Source organism: Centrocercus urophasianus, unplaced genomic scaffold (genome assembly GCF_019232065.1).
Source record: "Centrocercus urophasianus isolate 14NV4802_14NV808 unplaced genomic scaffold, USGS_Curo_1.0 seq_39, whole genome shotgun sequence".
NCBI lineage: Eukaryota > Metazoa > Chordata > Aves > Galliformes > Phasianidae > Centrocercus > Centrocercus urophasianus.
The window spans coordinates 3,718,721-3,740,319 of record NW_024884966.1 but is presented as its reverse complement, the minus strand read 5'-3'; the positions used below and the strand labels follow the sequence as shown (position 1 = coordinate 3,740,319).

At 47.3% G+C, this 21,599-nt stretch overlaps 1 protein-coding gene and 1 long non-coding RNA gene across 3 annotated transcripts in view; both read right to left on the bottom strand.

The window, feature by feature from the left end:
- Positions 1-21,599, bottom strand: part of XKR6 (XK related 6) — a 219,863-nt gene that overhangs the window by 98,281 nt on the left and 99,983 nt on the right. The window lies entirely within an intron of this gene.
- LOC122167839 overlaps positions 1,658-21,599 on the bottom strand; it is a 46,020-nt gene continuing 26,078 nt past the window's right edge. Inside the window, exons 1-3 of one of the 2 annotated variants that reach the window (XR_006171099.1) lie at positions 7,103-8,448; positions 4,624-4,723; positions 1,658-3,150 (exon numbers count right to left, since the gene is read on the bottom strand). This is a non-coding gene — a long non-coding RNA (uncharacterized LOC122167839). Of the gene's footprint in view, positions 3,151-4,623; positions 4,724-7,102; positions 8,449-21,599 lie in introns of those variants that run through there. The other variant, XR_006171100.1, reaches the window with a different exon arrangement.

The following is a 21,599-nucleotide window of genomic DNA, read 5'->3' as shown; positions in this document are numbered from 1 at the left end:
CCTGTGCTGAAGTGCCTCTGACATCACACAATCATACACAGTTGAGGTTGAGCACAGACCTCACATCCTTGGCACAGGAGGACTAATAGTTAAACTGCTCACAAGGAGTGCTGGTGCACCCTGCTCTGCATACGATGAGAGACTCTGTCATAGAAAATGAGGAAAGAAATCAAGCATGCTCATGAAATCATAGAATGGCCTGGGTTGAAAAGGGCCACATCTAGTTTCAAGCCCCTGCTATGTGCAGGGTTGCCAAGCACCAGACCAGGCTGCCCACATCCAGCCTGGATGTTCAGCATCTTATGGATGAATCCTGGGCCTCGAATCAGGATAACTACAGCCAGGAGGAATAAAAGTAACACAGATAGCCCAGCCACTTACCGGGGTGTGCTCACAGTGTCCTGCTAAACAGCATCTGCCACTGTCCTCCAGAAACCTCATTTCCAAGGGGGAAGAGAGAATTCATTGACAGCCCCACAACTTCCCAGCACTGATTTCCTTGAGAACATCTTAGCTTTTCTAGAACGTGTCCCCATGGTGGCAGGAGCCATGTGGTGAGATGGGGACAGAAGAGGAGACTTTCAACCCCACTTCTTTTGTATGAGTGATGCAAATTCTCTAAATCATAGAATCCTAGAAAGTATGCTGGTTCTCATGATTAACAGAATCAATCAGGTCAGAAAAGACCTCTAAGATCACTCAGTCCAACCCCAGCCACCCCACCATGTCCCTCAGTGCCACATCCCCACGGTTCTGGAACACCTCTGGGTGACCCCATCACCCCCCTGGGCAGCTGTGCCACTGCAGCACTGCTCTTTCACCAAATCAGTATTACTTAACGTCCAGCCTGAACCTCCTCTCTGCAAGGAACAACTCTGGGAGAGGATGGCTCATAAAATGCCATCGCTGTGGATTTGGGTTCTTCCCCACAACTATTGCCCATGAAGAAAATGGCAGGAGCAAGGGGTGCCCAAGCAGCTCTGTTGGAAAAGCAGAAATATCCTCTGCTGCCCAGGTTGCAGCAATACACCCTTAACACTGCTAAAAACTGCTCAGATTGCACATAGTTTTCAAGTGCACACTGTAAGATGAAAAAAGCCACCTCCATGCACAGTATTATGATCAGCCACTGTGTTCATCTTTTGCCATCTTCTGCTTGCTCTCTCTTCCTTCTAGAAATGCTGCAAGTCTTGTTTTTTTTCACATTTTGTTTGTTTGGTTTTATCTTTCATTGCCATCTGCACTGAGAAGAATGAAATAATACTGCAGGGTGTGAATCGAGACTGAAGGCACAGGGCAGGATCAGGCCCAATTCTGGGATCTCTCCAGCTCACCATTGCGCTATGGATAGTTGCAGAAACTTGGAATTTAAACTTTCAAGCTATAAAATGCACTTTGGGGGCTTAGGCTTGCATTCCTGTCTTACCCAACACTTTCTAGTCCTAGAAACAGCTCCTGAAATGTGCTTGGGATGGAGCTGGGTGCTGATCTAGCATGGCTCTAAACAAGTTTTGGCCAGTCAAGTAAAACATGCTGTCTTCTTTTAAATGCACTGCCTGCATATTTGAGATAGACCATGTGCTTCAATGCTCTGCTGCTCTGCTACTGCCCCGTGTGTGCAAGGAACAATGCTTGCAGAAAGGCACTTCAAAGATCACAGACAAGTTGTTTTTCAGCCTGGAAATACACATTTATTAGAAAAGAACAATTATGGTTTTACAAACTCATACCACGCTGCATGGAAAACTCCCAGACTGACCATTTAAGCCTTGCACCTTGCTGGAAGGCAGCAGCATTTGCTCCTTTTTGCCCTGACTAGCAATACTGCTGCACACTTGGCTCATCTCACCTTGTTTCACGCCACTTGTGTCGATGCACTACGATCCACACTGACTGCCACAACCCCTCTTGTACACAAATATGCTCAACAGCCCTAAACACAAGTTATGTGTAAGAATGGGGTTCAGATCACCCAGCTATGTGTGCAGTAAGCACATAAAGCAGCACAAGCACAGTAACGATCCATATGTCTTCAAAAGCCATACCCTACAAAGCAGAGACATTAAGTATACAGCACAGGATGAAATGGGATGCAGTAATGGAAATGCAAATTGAATCTCAAGTACCTCTAAAGCAGAGGCTCCACCACGCAACTGCTCTGCAGAAGCCGTAAGGAGCACAGTCCCCTGGGATGTGTAAAACTGGATTAGACATAAACTTCAAAACCGGTGTGCTGCAGGATAATCCTATGCTGGCAGAAAGGGATCAGGGCTAATTTCTCTCTCTAACTTGCTTAATCTTCTGCGGAGATTTCTGAACTCCAGATATCCTGCTGGAAGCTCACACACTCTCTTTTTCAAGGTTCAGCATGGCTAACTGAAAACACAGCAAGTTAAGCATCCCAGAGAGCAAAGTGATTTTTAATGGGCCTTTATGAGGGCAATCTGTGTCTGGGGACAGCAGGTCAAAGCAAAAACATCATGATGCAGGTACGCCTACTTGGTCACTGTCAGGATGTCATCATCCAAATCACAGTGCACCTCAATCCACAAGTCCCAGGATGGTTTCATACAGACATGACGTGCACATGTGTAATTTAAAACCATCCAATAACAGAATGGTTTGGGTTGGAAGGGATCTCAAAGATCTTCTGGTCCCAACCCTTGCTGTGGGCTGGCTGACCTCCCCAGCTCAGGCTGCCCTCTGATAACAAGAGACAGATTTCCCTCTGTTTTACTCACACCAGAGCACAAACCTTGCTAAACCTCACACCAGTGTGAGCATAAGCTGACACAGCTCTGCACATGAAGCCTATCTCCTGCATTCCTGTTTCTGTGTGTGCAGAAAGAAGAGGCATTTGGACCACGTGGGCATCACCGTTCTGGTATCAGTGATGGCTGAACAGCTTGGCAGCTCCTCGGGGACCTCCTCTGCCCTGGGATGGTTCCATTTGCTCCATGCACACGCAGTGTTGTACCTGTTTGTGTATATAAGTCCACTTCCCCTGGGGCTGCCACGCTGGCTTACAATTAAGTTGACATAACACAAGCAAAGAAACAAAAAAAAACCAACAGACTCCTTCCCAACAGGAAACAAAAAGCATTGATCCAGGCACTGGAACATCTCACAACCCATAAAAACCTTTCAGACCTAAAAAAAAAACACACAAAAAAAAAAGGAAAAAATAAATAACAATGCTCAAGTGTGAACTAATCCACCATCAAAAGATTCAATCTTACACAGTGAAATTAGAATTAAAATAATGTTTTAAACCCACACCAGGAATTTTCCCCACCGGGTGTACTCCCATGTTCCCAGCTATTAAGAGGGAAGAGTTTTATTTATTATATTATATATAATAATATATTTATATTTTATTTATGTCCTGATGAAGTAAACCAGGGGAATTCTCAGCATCCTAACAGTGGTTGCTAAAGGTTTGGATTCATGTATAGATGCACTGTTTTTGAATGGAATAGGACCAAGGGATGAGTTTGTGTCGAAACAAGTTGCCCATGATGTCTGCTTAGTGGCACCTTGGGTATATACACCAACATGAGCAGGATCCCAAGATACAAGGCGTGCATCAAAGGGGAATGGTTTAAACTGAGACAGGGGAGGTTTAGGTTGGATATGAGGAGGAAGTTTTTCCCCCAGAGGGTGGTGAGGCACTGGCACAGGTTGCCCAAGGAGGCTGTGGATGCCCCATCCCTGCAGGCATTCAAGGCCAGGCTGGATGTGGCTCTGGGCAGCCTGGGCTGCTGGTTGGTGACCTGCACACAGCAGGGGGTTGGAAGTGGATGAGCATTGTGGGCCTTTGCAACCCAGGCCATTCTGTGATTCTATCATTCTACAATATGTGCCTATGGATATGTATGGCTATATGGGGTCCTTCCACAGTTTAAATGCTGTGTGTGTTTGAATGCTGTGCAGGTAAAATGCTATTGCTAACTACTAAAAGGAGAAGCATTCAGAAGAAATTGTCTACTTTCAAGTGTAAATCAACTCTTACCCACTCATCTACAAACATCCTGTTGGACAAAAGGAACAAAAACTTGTGCACACAGGCTAGATCGCATCAAATAACGGTTAGATACAAGCGGATGCATATCACAGGCATCTGCTCTGTTAATTATTAATTTAAATGGACACATCTAAAGATATATATACTCATTATATGGGTAAGCACTTGTTGTTAGAAGAGGGCAACTGCCGTTAGTGAGACTGGAAGGAAGAGCTACGGAGAGCAGAGCAAGGCATTTCATGCAAGAGAAAGGCTAAGAATGAGAACACCTGCTACCAGAATCCGACACACATGGACAAGGCCAATACAATCCTCACATGCATGTCTTCATATGCATTCAGTGCAGCTCCTAGAAGTCAATTCCTTTGTACAGGATCTTATTAAAACCCGAGTTAGTTCTGGGAGGAGCGCGGGGTTTCGCTCCAGCTCAAACCAGACATTTTTTCCAGGGGAATTCCTGCATGCCCCATGTTTGGAATACAGCAGATTAAAGCCAACAGAGAAGGAAAGAGGAGATCTGTCAAGAAGCAGGGGTGGTGTCTGAAGACAAAGAAACAAAAGAGCAGCAGCACAGCAGCAGCCTTTCTTTTTCTCATTACCATTTTGTTGAATTCTTTCAGGGCGATGATCTACAGCACCTTCTGTGATGAAATCAGCTGATGTCAAATAAAGCCCAACTCAGCCTTACTGCTGCTTAAGCTAAAAACAAAGATACACACGGATGGTTATGAAATGGCAATGAGGAATGGAAGATAATGCTTTGTTTCACCATTCTGGATTAATGAGAACTGTGAAATAAACAAAGACGCTGTATTCTAAAGAACGGATGTGATATACGTACATTATAATAAATATAGAGGGATGATCACAGAATCACAGAGTGGTTGGGTTGGAAAGGACCTCAAGGATCATGAAGCTCCAACCCCCTGCCACATGCAGGGCCACCAACCTCCACATTTCACAGCAGCCCAGGCTGCCCAGGGCCCCATCCAACCTGGCCTTGAACACCTCCAGGGATGGACGGGGCATCACAGCCTCTCTGGGCAGCTGTTCCAGCACCTCACCACTCTCATGGTAAAGAGCTTCCCCCTGACATCCAACCTCAATCTTCCCTCCTTAAAGCCTTTCTCCTCGTCCTGCTATTATTTACCCTTTCAAACAGCTGAATAATAAATGGGTCATCAAAAAGAAACAACAAAAATAATGGGTAAAAATGTCTATTATGCTTCTCATCGATGACAGCAATGATTGGAAATCCGCTTAGGATGGGGATGGAGAACAGGTTTGACGCAGCACACTCACGATTTGGGATAAAGGCATTTCACCAGTTACACAGCTGCAATTAAGATCATCTCAGTGGCAAACAACAGCACTGGGGGAATTATTAGTGGCTTATTTGTCATACTGAATTACCTGCCGCATGTGTGTGCAGAACTACGGGCTTAACCATTCAAACGAATTGCCTCCAAGAAAAGTCATCTTTGTTTTCATTGTCCTCAATTTCACACCCAGGCCAGCAACACAGAACGTATGCATGTCAGCACGAAGCCTGCAGTTTGAGGAATCCACACTGACACGACAAGAACTAATCCTATTATTTCCTTAACAGCATCTGAATAGGCATTTTCCAAGTACTGCTTCTTATTGTAAATTTAACCCGTGTGTTAATTCTCTTACTGAGATCTCAAGCTGCTTTCTCCAGAATCGGGGATTTAGGGGAATAAAATCTCTTCTATTCAGTTTTGTACTTAAGAGAGACGAACCTTTCAAAATTAAGTGGGGGTTTGCTGACTGCATGCCTTAAAAACATTTCTTCTCTTTCCAGGGCATTTGGAAATGCCTCTAAAGGCAATTTTAGCACATAGAAAACAACTTTTTAGCATATTTCAGGTACACACCTCCGTAAGATAGACAGCAGTTTGGACAGCTGTCTTTAAATAAGAATCAGGAGTGCAGAAACACGTGATGGGAAAGATTTTCAGCATGACTTTCACGACAACTTGAGTGAACAACCAAGCGGAGTTCCATTAGACTGAGTTACTTCCCACAAATTCAATACCTCTCCAATAAACCCCAACATCCAACAGTGCTCAGGTGGGGGAAGACTTGGGGGAAACAGGTTCCTCGCCCTGACCTCCTGCAGATGGGGAAACTTTCATCACCTCGTGCTCAGGGCAGGTTTCCTTTCTGTAATGAAACACTGAAGTAAGCAGCTGGTGTAGGGATTGGCGACCCTTGGCAACCCTGCCTATGGCGGGGGGGTTGAAACTAGATGATCTTTGAGGTCCTTTTCACCCCAGGCCATTCTAGGACTCTATGAAAGCTAACACTCGACACGCACACGTGCTTCCCATGCCCTCCTGCAAAGCCCCACTGCTTGCTTTGCTGTGGGTACACAGGAACTTCTAGGTGGCGTATCAAATATTGATTAAAAATAAATCCAAATAATTAGGCTTAAATTTTAATATCCACGTACATTTCTCTGTAATGCATCACGAAGGGAATTTCATAAGGTTCCATGCGAGGCTCCGGGTTTAATTTTAATTATGCATTTCTTACATAATTCACCAAATTCAGTAATGGGCGATGAGTCTCCCAGCCATTCAAGTGAGTAACGAGATTTATCAGCCCAGTTTGTCACACGACAAATAGGATTCAGAGCTGCTATAAAGGCGGGTGATGAGAGATACATGGAGGGAGGGAAGAACCAGCAGCACTTTTATTTCCATGTAATAACGCTAATAATATGCAAATGAGTCCCCATCTTAATGAATCCTTCAGATGACTGCCACTTTCCAAACGCTGAAAGAATGAACGCAGCAGCTCAGCTGCTGGGTTTTCAATGCTCTTCTGAAGCCACGAGGTTACGAGTGCCTGCACCCATCCACTTCCACCTGCCCAAGACGACACTTTCGCATCATGAAAGTTATCCCCACCTCCTGCTTTTAAGAAATAGTGATCACATCAAAGGCAGCTTCAAACTGTGCATGACTGTTGAATGCACGGAGCCCCGCAGGGCGTAAATGTGGAGCACGACTCTCAGGGTGCCTCAGAGACGATGCCAAATGCTCAACCCACCTTTGGACTGAGACTTGCTCTCCTACAACTCCTCAATCTTGATTTTGGAAGTTTCTTCAAAATCTCTACAAGGATTGGAAAAGCAACCTTTGCTGTCCTTCAACCAGTTGCACTCAGGCTTCTGACATCAGCTCCCCTGCAGCAGCTCCCCCAGCAGAACAGGTTCATGCTCACAAGCAGCAGACATCAGCTATTACAATGGCCTCGAATGGTGCTCTCCTCACCAGTTATTTTATCTTCAAACACATTACAGGAACTCAAACATTTCAGATTTCTGCATCTCTTGCAACTTGCAAAGCAACTCCACCTTGATTGTAGCATCCTTTCCCACATGAAAGGGAGCTCATAAGCAGGAGGGAGACCAACTTCTTACACAGTCTGATAGCAAAAGGAGAAGAGGTTTAGTTTTAAACTGAAAGAGGGGAGACTGAGGTTAGGTGTCCGGAAGAAATTCAGAGGGCGGTGATGCCCTGGCACTGCTGCCCAGAGCTGTGGGTGCCCCATCCCTGGAGGTGCCCAAGGCCATGGATGGGCCCTGGGCAGCCTGAGCTGGAGGCACCCAGCCCATGGCAGGGATTGGGACTTGTTGGGCTTTAAGTTCTCCTCCCAACCAACCATTCTGTGATTCTACAATTCTCAACTGAAAACCATTTTTTCATTCCTGCTCTGACACCCATTTTACTCAATCTTCTCACACCTACACGTATCCACTCTGAATTCCAGTTTGTCTTCCATTTCCACAGACCTTTAGGACAAGTGCCAACCATCAGGGTGTCTCGCCCCTCTGCTCTCCAACCAACTCTCCAACCTGACTTCTAAGGCTGTGATGCGATATTCCTTTTTGAAAAAATCATTTACATATATATTTACCTATACAGCCATTTGTAATTTATCCACAAATCAATCTCATTCAATATCTATTCGCATTAAGTTCAACCCAAAATCGCAGCTCTAGTTTTAATGGCATTACGTCAGCTATCCTTTTTCCCCTAATAACTCCATTTGGCACAGTTTTGCTTGGAGCAGCTGTTCAGCAAAAGAACAAGCCAGTGTGTGTCAGCTTAGGTCATAACACATGTAGTTTTAAACTTTTAGGTTGCTTATCTGACCATATGGTACGTATGCCCATACCAAGGATATCCCGATTTGGAAAGGACCCATAAAGACCGTTATGCTCCACACAGGACCTCCCCAAAACCATACTGTCTTAAAGACAAGTTATGTTCTAGAGGCTTTATAAAGTTATCAAGAGAAAAGAGACCCTGAGTTCCCATAGAAAACAGAATTACAGAGTCACAGAATCACAGAATTGTAGGGGTTGGAAGGGACCTCCAGGGATCATCGAGTCCAACCCCCTGCCAAAGCAGGTTCCCTACAGCAGGTCGCACAGGTCGGCATCCAGGCAGGTCTTGAACATCTCCAGAGAAGGAGACTCCACCACCTCCCTGGGCAGCCTGTTCCAGTGCTCCATCATCTCACTGTACAGAGGAACTTCCTATGCTGCAGCTTGTCTCCGTTTCCCCTTGTCCTGTCTCTACACACTGCTGACAAGAGTCCGGCCTCGCCATTCTGACCCCCACACCTTAGATACTTATAGACCTGGATCAGGTCCCCTCTCAGTCTTCTTTTCTCAAGGCTGAACAGACCCAGTTCAGTCAGCCTTTCCTCATAGCAGAGATGCTCCAGGCCCTTCACCACCTTTGTGGCCCTCCGCTGGACTCTTTCCAAGAGATCCCTGTCTGTTTTGTACTGGGGAGCCCAGAATTGGACACAGTACTCCAGATGAGGCCTTACCAGGGCAGAGTAGAGGGGGAGGATCACCTCCCTCGACCTGCTGGCCACGCTCTTCTTAATGCACCCCAGGATGCCATTGGCCCTCTTGGCCACAAGGGCACACTGCTGGCTCATGGCCGACCTGTCGTCCACCAGGACACCCAGGTCCCTCTCCGCAGAGCTCCCCTCCAGCAGCTCATCCCCCAACCTGTACTGGTGCATGCAATTATTCCTCCCCAGATGCAAGACTCTACACTTGCTTCTGTTAAACCTGTAAAACCAGTTTGAGCACACAAAAGATGACTGGTGAGGCACTGGAACAGGTTGCCCAAGGAGGCTGTGGATGCCCCATCCCTGCAGGCATTCAAGGCCAGGCTGGATGTGGCTCTGGGCAGCCTGGGCTGCTGGTTGGTGACCTGCACACAGTGGGGGGTTGGAACTGGATGAGCATTGTGGGCCTTTGCAACCCAGGCCATTCTGTGATTCTATGATTCTAATGCCAAAGAAGGTTCTGAGCCCTGCTTTGCTCACATCCTCAGGGAAAACCACAGCATGAACCTTTCTCTTCTCAGTCATCAAAGAACCTGCACAGAAAAAAACCCTATAAATGACAGAAAAACCTTGCACCAGCCTGCAGTACCCTCCTGGGGGCCAGAGCAGCCAGCCATAAGACAGCAGCCCCCGGGACGCCAGGCTTCGTTAGGCCTGGCACTCACAGCATGGCCTGTGAGACGTGTCAGCTGGAAGACAACAAAGCAGGCCCTTGCCAATGTCTCCCTTCCCAAAGCAACATACTGTATGACTTCACTGGGAAACTGCTGCCCCTTCACAAATTTTGCTCATTTTGACCTCAAATTGAGCTGTTTCTGCTGTGAGGTGGGACCTGCAGAGATGGGATTTCAACACCTGATCCAGCAGCAGAAAAGCTCTCCGCTCACTGAATGCAAAATACACCTCACCATTCCTCTTCCTGGTGTGTTATGGGTGGCCCAGAGGTGAAGAAGTGGTAGGAGCTTCAGTTGGAAGCCAAAAACAATCAGCTGCATCTGAAACAGCCTGAGAAAACACAGCACTGCCAGTTAGGGCATCACGACACCCTTCAAAGGAAGCGACCCACAGGTTTCTGATAAGCCATGAAGTCCTTTCTTCCTCCCTAAATTACAGCTAAGTAGGCAGATGAAAAGAAGCAGCAAGTCTTGCAGCAAGTCCCACAGCACCCAAATAAAAGAGAGGAATGATGATGGACAAATAAGCTACCAGGCTGGGGAACATCACTTAATAGAGCAGCTTTGTGGGCAGCACCAAGCTGGAAATCTTTATTCCGGCCTTTACAATCACCACTTGAAACGCCCTGTTGACACAACAGAACATGGCTCAATTTCAAGCATCGTTGAGGTTGAGTAATTTCAAACATCTTTTAATGTTTGTAGATGGTCCAGAGGGAAGCTGGCTGAAAAGATCTCCAGGGCAGCCATGTGGAAATCCATACAAACCCTTCAGATCATTACAGCACGGGGCAGGTGGGAGGAGTGGATAATGAAGGGAGAAAGGTGAAGGCTCAGACTTCCAGATAAGTTGCTTGAAGCATTTATTTATGCCCAGTGCCTCCATTACAAGGTTAGATTGTGCCTTGGGGACCTGTAACAGAGGGATTCCTTCAACGCAGATTGCTACTTCAAAAGTGAGATTTGAAGCATAATCCATACTCCGCTTTCTTCTCATGGTGTGAGTGGAGGGAGGTTACACGCTCCTGCTTTCTACTGGGTAGCACAGACCGTCGCATGAGCAATCAGATAAGATGTTAATGCAGCTGGACTTAACCAGAATATCACAAGTCCAGGCAGTGCCGCTCTTAATGAAAGTCTGGAAAAGACTGCTGATAAATCTGGGTTAGAAACAAAGCATGTCAGAGAAAATGGGCAAAGTGATTCATCTGCAGAGCATCCCCTAAACTCGCGAGGTCAAGGGAGAGCCCTCTGAAAGTCTTGATTAAATTTACAAAGCATAAAATTAGCTGTTTGATGCTATTGCTAATATTGCAGTGATTCAGCAGCAGGATGAGCTGGTGTCAGACTATTAAACCAAGGTATGAGATGGAAAGGGCTCCAATGTCCCAGCACCTTCACAGGACGACAGAAGGGCTGGGGTAGGAAGGGAGGTCAAGCTGGTGCAACCCCCTACCAGCTGGATCTTCTAAATCCAGTCCATCCCTCAGGTCTGGTTCTTCAGATACATAAAAATAACCTGAAAGGAGCAACAACACAATTTTGGATATTGCTGGTTGCTGAACCAGGGCTAAAAGCTGCTCAAATCCTGCTGACACTTCTCATTTCTCCTTTTCCTTGTGACTCAGTGCATGAGCTGGGTTACCTACTGCTTCCTGAAGCTTTCTATTAGCACTTAGCAGTGGTAACGGTCTCAGAAATTAAAACAAAGGTAAACGTTAATGAGCCAATGCTCACACCACTTCTGTATGGAGCTGGCTCTGCTCTTACGGGAAGAAAATAAAAAGCAGCAGGGCTGCACAGGTTGCTCTAAAGCCAGCATTGGGGATGTCTGACAGCTCCAGCCTGCAGGACTGCCTCCTCTGGGCATCCCTCACTGCATCGACCCTTTTGGAGCTCCACTGGCAGCATCACTTGTACAGCTTCAAAGAAAAACAAAGTTAAATCCTTCCTACCTGTCTGCAGCAATATCACCACCACGCTTGCATCTGGAGATGATCCACCTCATTGTATGGATCCACACTGAACAGGATCAGGATGGATTCTCTTCTTCTTTAAGTTAAAGCTGCACTCATCACTCTATGGCAATAAGTCTATTGGCATCCTAAGAATCACAGAACTATGAGTTGGAAAGGACCTTCAAAGGTCATCTAGTTGAACTCTCCAGTAATGATCAGGGATGCCTACAGCTAGATCCAGTTGTTGATCCAGTGGGTGAAGAATGAGAAAGGGTGTGCATGAATACCCAGATCCCAATCCACATCACCTAACAGAGCACAGCCTGAAGCTTTCTCTGCTGCCAGCTGAACATCCAACCACAAAAGTCTTTCCTAAAGGAAGGTTTTGCTGGACAGACAGACAAAGCAATGCCATGCTGGGACACAGCCCTTCAGGGCACCAGCACACAGAGAGCCATGCAACCCAGCATTTCTGTATGACCCCTGCCAGTAATCAGCTGCTTCACAGGTGGGGCTCCTTCATCTCTTCTCATCACCCATGTCAATTCGGATGCTTATCATAAGCAAACTCATCGGTGCCCATCTAACTTCATCCATCTGGCCCAGACACCACATTTGTTCACACCAGACTGTGACATATGGATTTTTCCTTCAAAAAAAACCAGGAGTGTTGGCACTGTGTGCAGACAACTGCTATGACAGCCGAGACGGCGTCTTCTAAGCATCTAACATTTCCTCCTGCGTTCCGGTTGGTGCCTTTCCTTGAAAGAAGCTCACTGTCTTTCACTTGAGATGGCAGAACTCCTCTCCCTTGCCCTGCAGAGAACAGCAAAACCTTTCAGTGTGTGCCTGAGCTGCTTGTTGTTGGCCTGCTCAGGACTGAGATGCCCATGGTGATTTGATGAGTGCACAGCAGGCCACACAGAGCTGAAATCCCTGGAGGTGTTCAAGGCCAGGTTGGATGGGGCCCTGGGCAGCCTGGGCTGCTATGAAATGTGGAGGTTGGTGGCCCTGCCTGTGGCAGGGGGTTGGAGCTTCATGATCCCTGAGGTCCCTTCCAACCCAACCATTCTGTGATTCTACAGTGATTCTATGAAGTCCCATCATAGCATCACTCAGGTTGGAAAAGACCTCCAAGATCACCCAGTCCAACCCCAGCCCACCCCACCATGCCCACATCCCTCAGTGCCACATCCCCACGGTTCTGGAACACCCCCAGGGACGGTGACCCCACCACCTCCCTGGGCAGCTGTGCGACTGCAGCACTGCTCTTGATGAGAAGAAATGCTTCCTAATATCCACCTTTCTCCTGCAGCATGGTGTTGTGGATACACGTGATAATGATTAACTCTCCCCTTCCAGAAGCCAAGGCAAATGTCACGAGAACTTTGCCAAGTGAAGACACTGCTGAAATGGCCTTACAAGTTCAGGTAGCACTGGGTCCTTCAGCAGCTCTGATTTCCTGAACGTGAAGCAGCCTCAGCTGAATTTCACTAATTCCTTCAAAGGCTCTCTTACACTCGTCTCCACAGATTATACAGTAAATACGCTTTAATGAAGCACTTTCTAACCTCAACACAGCTTTTCAAAAAAATAAGCTTTAACCAATGGACCTCCGGTTATTTTCAGCATTTCACTGCTGCTCCTTTTCACCCACTCATCCTCGACAGGAAATTACAAAGTTATTCAGTGCTTTAAATGAGTTGCTTACATGAATGCATCCAGCTAGAAAGTTCAGCAAGGGCCAGGAACACCCAATTCCTCCTGAAAGTCACCACATCCAAGGTCAGTGACATTTAAGCACTATTTCTGTAATCAATCAGCACCAACCCATCAGGATCCAGCCTGCTGCGTGCATGTCTAACACAAGCCCACATGGGATAAACCCAAATTTATCAGCTCCCATGTGATGACTTTACAAGAAACCTTTCAAATAACACTGCATTTTGGAGTGACAATGTTTACAACGCTTGGGAGCTGTGAATAAAACTGGAATAGCTCAGTGACAGCTTTCTCTAAACACAGCAGCCTGTGAAATACGTGAAATGATGCACATGCTGATTAGTGAGTTACTTGCTAGCTCCGTAAGGTAACAGTGCTGGTGTTGTCCTACAGATCCTTTGTGCTTGACACCTTCGTACACCATGAACACTGCAGGAAAATTGGTATTGTAAACTCAAGGGGCAGCTCAAACCCTGGGTCGTGGCACCCCCCATCAATGCAAGCTGGTGGATGAAAGGACAGAGCTCTGCCAAAAAGGACGTGGGGCTGTAAAAAAGGGACAGACTCTTTAGCAGGGTCTGTTGTGACAGGACAAGGGGAAATGGTTTCAAACAAAAACAGTGGAGATTCACAGTGGAAGGTTTTTAACAATAAGAGTGGTGAGGGACTGGTACAGGTTGACAGAGAGGAGGTGGTGCCCCGTCCCTGCAGACAGCCAAGGTCAGGCTGGATGAGCACTGATGGAGCTGTGGGTGTCCCTGCTCAGTGCAGGGAGTGGGACACATGGCCTTGAAGGGTCCCTAACAACTCAAACCATTCTATTATACTGGGGTAACACAAACTTCTCCCTTTTGCCTCATTCAATCACAGTCAGGAGCTCACCCTGTCACCAAACAAATAAGAGGAGCTGATGGTAACAATTTCCAGGGGTCCCTGGGGGGATGACAAGCTTATTTGCAAGTTTTTGTTCGCTGGGTGCACACAACCAATGCACTGCAGGCATTCTCACATTCCCACCACCACCCCCCAACAGTAGCTTTTCCAGCTCACCTCAGTCTCACCCTTCCTGGCCTCAGATGCATGCCAGATAACATCTAATCATATCATAGAATCATAGAATGGCCTGGGTTGCAAAGGCCCACAGTGCTCATCCACTTCCAACCCCCTGCTGTGTGCAGGTCACCAACCAGCAGCCCAGGCTGCCCAGAGCCACATCCAGCCTGGCCTTGAATGCCTGCAGGGATGGGGCATCCACAGCCTCCTTGGGCAACCTGTGCCAGTGCCTCACCACCCTCTGGGGGAAAAACTTCCTCCTCATATCCAACCTAAACCTCCCCTGTCTCACTTTAAAACCATTCCTCCTTTCCTATCACTATCCACCCTTGTAAACAGCTGTTCCCCAGATATGATAACTGTAAGCAGCTTTTGCACCTGAAGGCCCCCAGCTGAGCACAGAATTACACATTTGGTCTCTTTAGGACAAAAACTTTCTCACTGTGCTTTTGAACAGCACCCAGAGAGATTCTCAGCCTAGTGGTTTGAAAGCAGTTTCAATTACAAAAGGAGGGAAAAACTCAGGTACACATCCTAAAGAAAAGAGAACGGGAAGCAAGGCCCTTCACATGGATGGCTGCAGCTCTGCTAGAACCAGAAACCACAGAACACAGCTTTGGGAAGCGTAAGATGTGCAAGAGGCTGATAATGGCTTCAATTAGCATCAGCGTGCAAAGCCAGCCCTGCAAAGAGTTGGAGCAGAGTGGTGCTGCGATAGTTTGCTGCTTTCCAGGAGAGGTGAGCTGCAGGGACTCCTCACACATCCATTATCCGTGAGGAGCAAGCTCTTGCCTGTGGAAATGAATCTTGGCTCAGGAGCGAGACAGCGCTGTTAGAGTGAAAGAAGCGCCTACATCCAATTACACTGCCTTAATGAGTCTAAGAATAGATGAATATTTTATCCATTTTCACCCTGAATATTTGGAGGGTTATTTCATTTCAGGAGAAAGAGAAGATGCAGATTCGTGGCACAGACGGTTCGAAATGAAGCAGACCTGGTCTTGCTCTGGTGAAGCCTGGTGACATGGCTGGACCGCAGACCCAACAAACCTTTTGGTGTCACTCCTCAGCCATCCTCTGCCACCAGTGTAAGGCCAGATATCTCCTTCTGCAGGGTTGGGAATAGAGGGGGGTTGGGTGATGCTACAGCTAACTCCTGGATTTATGCATCAAAACACTCTGCAACGATTTGTCCTCCTGCAAGGAACATACATGGTTGGATACTAGGCAGAATTTCTTCTCAGGGAGTGGTGATGCAGTGGCACAGCTGCACAGGGAGGCGGTGGGGTCATCATCTCTGGAAGCCTTCAGAACTGTGGGGATGTGGCACTGAGGGACACGGGCAGTGGGCATGGTGGGGTGGGCTGGGGTTAAGCTTGGGGATCCTAGGGGTCTTTCCCAACTGTCATGATTTTGTGATTCTATATGGAAGAGCAGCCACTATTTTCTGCAGGAGGCTGCAACAGCAACAGCTCAAAACACTCCTTGGTGACCCATCTACAGGCAGTTCTCTGTTCAGGGTGGCAGGGCATATCCTGATCTAAGGCCAGTGCGATGCAACTGATTTAGAGACAGGCTTGCCTGATCTCCTGGGCAGGATATTCTCCTTCCATCTTGAATTAAAACTCAGCATGAAGCAAAACTGGCTACTTTTGAGTTGTGATACATGAAACAGTTGGTAAAACATTTTAGGATCCTTCAGGAAAAATGCTAAATATCTCTTCTATAATTCAATGTATGTTAAATACACTCACAGCACATCTTGACTCTTCAGTCGCAGAGGAAAATACATGAAAATCGGTGCTTGCTTTGTGATGCTAAGGTATGGAAATGGTCCACAATCTTGGAATATTCAGTGCTGAATGGGATAAAGTTTTGTGCAAGGAGGCTGTGGATGCCCCATCCCTGCAGGCATTCAAGGCCAGGCTGGATGTGGCTCTGGGCAGCCTGGGCTGCTGGTTGGTGACCCTGCACACAGCAGGGGGTTGGAACTGGATGAGCACTGTGGGCCTTTGCAACCCAGGCCATTCTATGATTCTACCATTCTATGATAAGTTAAGAGACACTGCTACAATGGATTAGTGGGTATGGTGGTGATGGGCTGACAGCTGGACTGGCTGATCTTAGAGGTCTCTTACAATCTTGATGATTTTATGACTCTAAGAAGGAGTCCTCCTCTCAAAAGCTGTTCCTGTAGTGGGGCTCCATCCCTAGGCTGCTTTTGCCTGAGATGACCTCACAGAGACAGAGCTGAGACCACAAGGCAAAGGCACTTGTACTCTTTTTCCACACCTGCACACCATTAATTGCTGCTGGCAAATTAATTGCAATGGAAAAATAGTTTTGCACACTGCTTGGAGAAGCTTCGAGCATTTAACTGTGCTCCACTGTCGATGCAAACACGGGGGACCTACTGACCATAAGCATCACCATACACTTCACCAACTTGGAACACATTCCTTCTTAGGTGCTAAATTAGGAGATTGTTTGACACCTAGATTGAGCAACAAGGAAAAAACAACAGTGCTGCAGCACACCGCACGTGGCAATGCTCTCATCTAGGATTCAATTAATCTTCCCAAGTCCCTCCCAAAAGCTCTGCCAACTGTTTTCTCCCCAAGGATCTCTGCTTTCTGGACCCCGGCCCATGTCTCAAACCGCTCTGTCTCACTTGCATCCAGGCTGGGAGCTCTGAGTGCCTCGGCAGTAGGGGAGGGAGAGGCACTTTACAAGCAGAAGTATTATTCTCTTGCAGTGAAGCACCCTCTTCTCCTGCCTGGAGCAACAGCAAACCTTCCTTTTCTTTGGTTTCTAACAATATCTTCTTCCTGCTGCAGAGTTACAAAAGGCCCGGCCTGAAAATCAGCTCTTAAAACAACTGTCAGCAGTTTTTAAAGCCTGTTAAGTACTAGGCTGGAAGGAGAAGGGGAACCAACATGCCTGGGAGGCAAACTACTGTTCAGCTTCACTTCACCGGAGAAACCAAAGAAAAAATAAACACAGGCGTATGTTGGTAAACCTGAGCACTAGCATGTTATGGGAGAGCCCCAAAACACCAACCTGTGCTCACAGCTCAGCCGTGCCCAGAGAGAAACCCTACAGACCCTCACCTGCAGGTGTCAGGGATCTGGATGCAGCTGTTAGACGCCTTTGAAGACAGCTGGAGCAATGCGAGGTGGCAACAGTGCGACGGGTCTGCAAAAGCACTGCCTTCGTTCAGCTCTGAAGCAGGGAGAGTTCTGGGCGCTGTGCTGCCCACCCTGCATCAAGGATTTGTTTAAATCTCAGTACGTTCCCTGGCGGGGAGCCAGCCATATTTGCGTGACCTTCATCTTCTCATTGCCCAAGTGTATATTTCATAGACCAACATATTATATACCTCCAGGTAATGAAAGCGCATTCATAATCTGATAAACCACTCTCCCCAGCCAGGCTCAGACGAACCATTTAACTCTACTGTTACATTTTTTTCTTTTTTAATGGAAGATTAAACCAAGAAATCATTGTCTATTCCTTTTTCTTAAGCACTGGTGCATGCTGTGCAGCATCTGACAAGTAAAGAGCCAAGAGTTCAAAAACCCAAATTCCTAACAAAGCTGAGAAACCTGTTTAAGAAATAAGACAGGGTCACAACATTTGAGCACCTGGTAACTTCTTGATGCTGCTTTCAGCAAAATAGTTTGTAAAGCGGTCATACAGGATTCCACCTTTATTACCTCAGCGCTACCAAGATTTTGACTCTTGATATATGCAGAGTAATCATAAAATGGCTGAGTTGAAAGGGACCTTAAAGCTTACAGAATCACAGAACGGCCTGGTTTGGAAGGGACCTCAAGGATCACGGATCTCCAACCCCCCCACCACATCCAGGGCCACCAACCTCCACATTTCATAGCAGCCCCGGCTGCCCAGAGCCCCATCCAACCTGGCCTTGAACACCTCCAGGGATGGACGGGGCATCACAGCCTCTCTGGGCAGCCTGTCATGGGCTGGGAAACCCCAGCAGCTCAGCCTCGCCTTGGGCACATCCAGGGATGGGACACCCACAGCCTCTCAAGGCAGCAATGCCAGGGACTCACCGCCTTCTGAGTAGAGGATTTCCTCCTAACTTCTAAACTAAATCTGCCCTCTTTTAGTTTAAAGCCATTGCCCCTCATCCTATCACTATCCATGTGAAAAGTCAGTTCCCCTCTTTCTTACCACTTCCTTCAAGAACTAGAGGGTCACTCTCAGGTTTGCCCAGAGCTCCATCTTCTCCAACCTAAACAAGCCCAACTGGCTCAACTTTGTGTCAGAAGTGCTCCAGCCCTCTGATAATCTTCGTGGCCCTCCTCTAAACCCACTCCAACTGTTCTACTGTTCTGTTGTGCTGACATCCACATGCCATCCCTGCCAAACTTGTGAAAGTCACCAAGGCCAAGAGCCAAGCTGGGGCAATCCCAAGCACAGATACAGGCTGGGCAGGGAATGACTTGAGAGCAGCCCAAAGGAGAAGGGTTTGGGGGTGCTGGCTGATGAAAGACTCAACATGAGCCAGCAATGTGCACTGCAGCCTACAAGGCCAACCATACCCTGGATTGCATCAAGAGAAATGTGACCAGCAGGGCGAGGGAGGTGATTCTGCCCCTCTGCTTTGCTCTGTGAGACCCCACCTGGAGCACTGCGTCCAGTTGTGGGGCCCACAACACCAGAAGGACATGGAGCTGTTGGAGCAGGTTCAGAGGAGGGCCACAGAGATGATCAGAGGGCTGGAGCATCTCTCCTACGGGAACAGGATGAGAGAGCTGGGGATCTTCAGCCTGGAGAAGAGAAGGCTCTGGGGTGACCTTACAGCAACCTCCCAGGACCTGAAAGTGGCCTACAGAAAAGCTGGGGAGGGACTTCTTATAAGGGCATGTAGATAAAGAATGAGGAGAAATGGCTTTAAACTGGAAGAGGGTAGATTTAGACCGCTCAAATTACTGAGTAGAATCACTCGTATCGTCACAGGAAAGTAATTCCGTGTGCAAGACACGAGCAGCAGCACTTTGGTGCTAAGGCCAGAGAGGTGTCGGTAAGAGCAAGGAGACATCAGCTCCATTTGCACACAGCCGGTGCAGCCGTAGCTCTGGAGCTGTTAGCGATGTCTCTGCACTGTTCTCTAGGGACCAACTCAGTATCACTATCACATACTTCTCCGCAGCGATGGAAGCACATTACAGGCTGATAAAAGGCAATCTGTGGTGTTTCTTACAGGCCTCCGAAGGCGAACAATTTATTAAAAAGAGCTTTTCAGGAAAGTGGCGAAAACAAAACGTTCTTCATCAACACCTCGCTCCAAATCCATCTTCCCTTCACCGATTACAGGAGTCGGTGCTACAAAGCCGCCCTGCCCTAATTGCCACTCTTTTGCTTTTGCAGATTACAAGCGGTGATGCCTCCTCACTCATCAGCAAAGGTCTGTGCTGAAAGGTCACAACGACATCCAAGAGCTCAGTTGTCATGCTCCCAATGAGAGCTCCGGTAGGGACAGGAATCCCTCCTCTCGGACCAGGAGGTCCCATTGATAACTACAGAGAAAGCCAAGCTGACAATGCATAGCAAAACAGCATACACTATTAATATCTAAACTGTAATTATCAAAGTAAAGAACAAAGCGGCTCAGAGATGGTAATGAGCCTTGCTTTTCTCATCCTCTGTTCAGTCACTTGCAACAGGTCTCCCAGGCACTACAGTGAATGAGTGTAACGAAGGGATGCTCCAGGGCTTGGTTAGAGGCTACTGCATCCAGCTGCGCATCCTTCATTAGAACAAAAGGAAACTGGGAGGAAACAGAGGGTCTGATTCTCATTTACCACTTTAAGCCACTCTGGAAGTGTATATGCAAGCATAAACTACACCCACACCTCCTCTAACAGCAGTGCAAATGAGCTGTAATGGGAATGACGATCCAGCTGAAGATTTCAAGTTAAGAACTAAAGGAAACACCGAGGAAAGCTGTTTTGTTGTCTCGTGCTCTGTGCAAACAGTGTTTCTGTGTCAGGTGGGATTGCTCACCTCTCCCTGAACAGCACACGGGGATTGCAGTGCCGAGTGAAAACACAAGGCATGGGAATGCCCAACAAATGAAGCAGCCAAAACCTCCTTCCGCTGTGACTGCACCTCCACTGATACAAAAATCTCCCCTCGGCCCGTCTGTGTGCAATCAGCTCAATCAGCCAAGTCAAGTGAAATAAGTAGGGCTCTAACAGCACCAGGAGCCCCGCTCCTTCCCAGCACACCTCTACCCATCACAGGTCACACCGCTGGATTTCTGGCATATTGTTCCTCTGTTTCTGTGCAGCTCCAACCTGACAGCAGAGCAGCATGTTCACGTCACCCTGTGATTTATTAACTCCAGGACGTCTCCCTTCTGTCTGGGTCAGGACATCCTATCTCTACTCCGGAAACGATACTCAACACTGCTTTATAACTCAGTTATAAAGGCTGGAAAGCCTTTTTCTGCTCTTCTTCTAAAAATTTTAAGGGATTCCAGTTCATCGTTAAGATTAGAATACATCATCTCTATAACACGTTATAGAGACAGAACAGAAAAATGTCAAAAAACATGTTCCAGAATGACATTATCAAATTGGATTGGGAAGGGGAGAGATGTCAAAATATTTTGGTAGAGGAAGAATTTGGAAGCTCATCTTTGAAATCACACTGCGGTGCGCAAAGCGGGTGGCGCTCAGCAATCAGCCAAAGCCCAATTCATTTTTGCTCTGACTCAGAGTAAGCCAACAACACGTAAACCCCAAATCCCGTCAGCACAGACCCCCTAAACACTCTCCATCACTCTCCTTATCCATGCCACGGAGGGCTGGCCCATGCTTCCAAAGCCCATGTGGAAGCAGATGGCAGTCACCTCATTGGGATTCAATGCAATCTGCTGCTGGTGGGGGAAAAACCTTGACTGTCACTCCCACAAATGAAAAACCTGGGAAGTTCAGCCCACTTCTCAATGTTTTCTAACAGTTTTGCCAACAAAACCAGCTATGCTCAGGAGGAACACATGTTTCTTGTTCACGGGTTTGACTCCACAGTGAAAAAGCTTGCAGATAATTCTGGAAGTGGTTTGTTGTCTTCTTAGCACAGCTTTGAAATCCACACACACACCACTCATGACAACATGATACAGATCTATCAGATACTATAGGTTTCCTAGCCCATTTTCTACCAAAGCACTCAGGATCTTAAAGAAAATATATAGATGCAAGTTTGCATCTACCCTTGCCAACTCCTCCA